We start from the raw sequence: 4295 nt of genomic DNA, 5'->3' as shown, positions 1-4295 counted from the left end.
AATTGAAAGTTTTCTGAATAACACTGCTCTGGGTATTCGCTTGGTAGGAAAACAAGATCTTTTTTATTTTAAATGATCTTCATTCCCTGTTTCTTCTTCCAACCAGTCATGTCTTGTGCCCAGTTCATGTGAGTTTTAATTTGACTTTTAAGCCAGCAGCTGGAAGCCTTTTAACCTTGGTGGTGGTATTGTCATTATTTTTATGCCTATTTTCTATTTGCTTTTTAATATTATTGTGTTTTAGTGGAAAATCCATGTCATAACACTGAACAGCTGCCATGCCACTCTGTAGTGCAGAGGGAATTCTGGGAACAGTCTCCCACTGCGCTGCGGTATCATGGCCATCATGTTTTTGCACAGATGCAAAGCTTAATAGTGCTGGAGCTTTGCTCTGCATTGTCCTCCTAGGTTATGGGCCTGTGAAAGTGCAGCATTAATTTGTGCGTGATTCCGTTCGATCCCGAGTGTTGCGAAACGCATCTTTGCATTAACGCATACGAACCCAAGTCCCCAGACTTCACAAGGGCGCCTTGTTGTTACGCCTCTTGTGACCCAGACTGAGTTGTTGCAGGGCAGAAATTCCACAGTCAGTCAGTCAGAATGACCACCTCACCCAGTGCAATTTGCCAAAGCTTTTCCAAAACAAAACTTTTGCCAAACTGAATCTGTTTTGCGCAGATAAGCAGGGAAAACAGTATTGCTAAACAAATGTAACAGCAGTTACTATCAGGCAGTTTAACGGCCACTCCCTACACAGCAGTGGTCCTTCCTAATCAGAACATTGATGAACACATTAAAGTAGCATGTAGTATTGTATACTAATGCTACCAGGGAGCTGCTGGCAGATCACAAGGTCGGCGGCCGTATTGCTTATGGCTTTTGAGCCGTTAAGCTAAATCAGTAGTATCTGCCTCACAGTGACTCAGAAATGTACTGTAGTTAACCATGTGTGACCTCTGCCTGTACCTTTATAATTAGAATAGTTGTACTTGTTTTTTTTTATGTATAAAGAGAGAGATGCTGGAGACGTGTTAAAATTCCCATTTCAGGAGATTTTAAAGGCATGACACTCCTATTTTCATGTCCTGTGTATGGTTTTCTTCTTTGACCCGTTTTAATGGACTGCTGACCTTTTACATTTTGAAGTTTATATATTTTTTTTAAAGCTGCGCTTTTGTAAGCGTCAAATGTTAATTTGGCACTACAGAGGACAGAAGGTAACACTTTGTACATGCTATGTGTGAAGAGATTTCATTGTCTTTATTTATTTTTGAAAGAGGACTGTTGTGTATCAGGTCAATGTCCGAGACTGGTTTTGTTTTCAATGAAGCTATATCTTATCAGGTGTTTTTTACAGATTAGACACAGCTCCACCCATACACAAGGAGACAAGCCAACTCTCTCTTACTCTTAAAAGCAGGGAAGAATTCAGGAATCTTTCTGTTCTGAGTTTTCCCACGATCTTGTGATTGCTGGTAACACGACTGTTAATGATGTTATGTATATATTTTTATTGTGGAAAGACCCTGAGTGAGAGAAAATGCTTTGAAAGCAGTGCCATTTTTTGTGTGTTGTTCATTTTTTTTTCTTTTTTGGTTATTTAAGCTACCACTTGAATTACTGAAATATGGGTTATGTGGTTGGTTGGGTGGTGGCTTTGGAAGACTGAATTAATTGTACCACACTGTGTATAGTATCTAATATCAGATTAGTCACCATCCTAACTGTGAACCAAATCATTTTTTTCCTCTTTTTGTACCTCAGAAGTAACTTAAGTTAGGAATAGCTTCTACTAATTTGTAAATGAAGGGTTTCCCACATTGTATGTGAAGAGAGCAAATTGATCACTTGCAAGTATGGAGGTTAAAAAAAAAAAAGAAATGGCATTCAAAAAGCAGAACAGCAAAATGGATTGTTCATTTTCTTTTTCCTGTACACTGGCTTCACTACTATACTACTGTAACTTAAAGCGACTCTCTGTGAATGTTGCCTGTCGATGTGGGTTTGAGTGATGCTGTGTGCAGGCAGATCCACACATACGCTCTCTCTCTGCCTCCCTCCCTGACACCCCTCTGAAAAGCCTTAAGTAATCGGTCCTTGGACTTTCCTTGTAAAGAAGCATGATATTAAGGAAACAAAACCGGTCATGACGATAGTGACAACAGTACAAGTGACAACATATGTTTTCTGAAGATAAACCATAGTTGAATAGAAATACAATTTCTTAAATGGCAAAACAAAAAAATGAGTAATATTTTATTGTAATTAAGTTTTATACTATAGGTATGTGTAGTAATGGGCTGTAACAAATGTCTTTTTCAAGGTCTCAAAGTTCATTTGCATTTTCAGACTGTACTCCTAAATCTGCCTGTTGTATACACGGTTACAGTCTTAATTCTCAACTACTGCTGCGAAAATAGGAAAATAACAAGGCCATTTTTTCTATCAACTTCAAAGGTAATGCACAGCTGACATGAGGGGAAAAATGCAGGTAGACTGTTTGAAAGGTATTGATTGCAGTTTAAAATGCACAGGCAGTGACTCTGGAACTGATTCCTGGATGGGAATACCTGTACTGAGAACAGCAGGATTCGTTCTGATTGCGTTCACTTTTTATTACGTTTAGCCTCCGATGTGCCTTGCCCATGTGCTGTGGTTAAGTTGCAGACAGGACTGGGAATTGTGCTACCTTTTTTCTTTTTTTTTGTAATATTGCAGTGATAAAATAAAGTTCACATTTATGTTTGAAGGGCAGTGCCAGATGGATGACATTTACTCGTACTAATATGACACATTTCCTCTAAAAAGGCTTTTTGTTGGATACACTGGGTTCCAGGAGATGAGTGTCGCTCTAATGGAATGGAACCGTCTCTTAACCCATTCAGGGGATTCTATTTACCAGGCTTTTAAACTGTTACCCATAGAGGAGTAGAGTTTCTGTTCCACCTACCCCATAAATTCTAAGCTTTCCAGCATGTGTCACCTCTCTGTCTGCTGTTTTTAATGAAGATTTGTTACAGCCCGAGGGTTTAAAAAAAAAAAAAGGTTAATTACAGTTGTTTCTGTTAATGATGTGAAGTGCCTCCACCAGACTGAATAACAGAAATAATGTATTTACATATGTGGTGAGTGTGCGTGTGTGTGTGTGCGCATGTACACACACGCACCCCAGAGACACCTTAATGGTGCAGCGTCCATTGTGGGAGGGGGCCAATCTACTTGACTACTGATGCTGTGTTCATTAACAGAATTCCTGTGTTACGGGTAAAATAAAAAAAGTAAATAAATAAAAATTGGAGTCTTAACTTGTTGCTGCAGATTCACGTGAGTGGCGGATTGAGATTTTTTTCCCCTTTTTCATTGTGGTTCCTTGAGGTAAACAGTAGACGGTACGGTGAAGCTAAGTGAATAGTTGAGATTCCTCCGAGTCCATACTGTTGAGGAAACGGTGTTCTCCAAGGAACACTCTGGGATCTGTAAAGCACATTTTTGCCTCCCAAAAAACCATCTGCGCTACTTCTTTCATGTATATTTTGAGGGTGTGTGGTCTAAGGAACAGCAGCTGTTAGCTGTTGACCAGCTGTAATGTGGAGTTTGTTGAAGGTTTTCGAAAGCCTTGTCAGGTGGTACCCTGTCTTACTCTGTGGAATTCCAGATCATTGGGGGGAACTTCACCCTCATGCAGTGATCTTTTCCCTACAGGTCTCCCGTTTTCAAGAGAGATTGTGTATTGCACAAACATTCCCTTCTAACCAAAATAAAGTCTGACTTGTATTTGTAAACCTTTTGTTACCTCGGACTCCCCCACTGTCTTTGTGTCTTGTTTTTTGTGTCAGACTTAATGTAAGGACTAGTGTGATGGAAAAACCCTTTTTATGGGGTGACAGGAAGGCATAATGTTTTGATTTTGCAACAGGAGACTGCCTTGCAGTGCAGTCAGCCCAGTTTTTAAAAATGAATGTGCGGAGTAAATTGTAACATTTAACCAAAGTATCTGCGTGAGAAAAAGCTTTTTAAACTGCAGCTCCTCCATGATTTACAGATGCTTAAAATTCAGTCCTTATTGAATGTCTGTCATGCTCATAGGATTGAATCTATAAAGCTTCACACAACTGGTCAAAAGCACAAAGCAAATGTATTTTAGGGTGCCCCATCCTTGACTGCTACATTGTGGTGAATCTGTCTGCTCTACATGCCAATGAAATGCCATTACCTCAGGTTCATCTCTTTGCGCTGCTGTCCCAGATGGAAGGGAATCCGACAGGCGGGACACCTGCTGGCCGAGCACCAGTAAA

The sequence above is a fragment of the Megalops cyprinoides genome, chromosome 9, assembly GCF_013368585.1.
Source record: "Megalops cyprinoides isolate fMegCyp1 chromosome 9, fMegCyp1.pri, whole genome shotgun sequence".
In the NCBI taxonomy this organism is placed as follows: Eukaryota; Metazoa; Chordata; class Actinopteri; order Elopiformes; family Megalopidae; genus Megalops; species Megalops cyprinoides.
Note: the sequence above shows the minus strand (reverse complement) of the source record.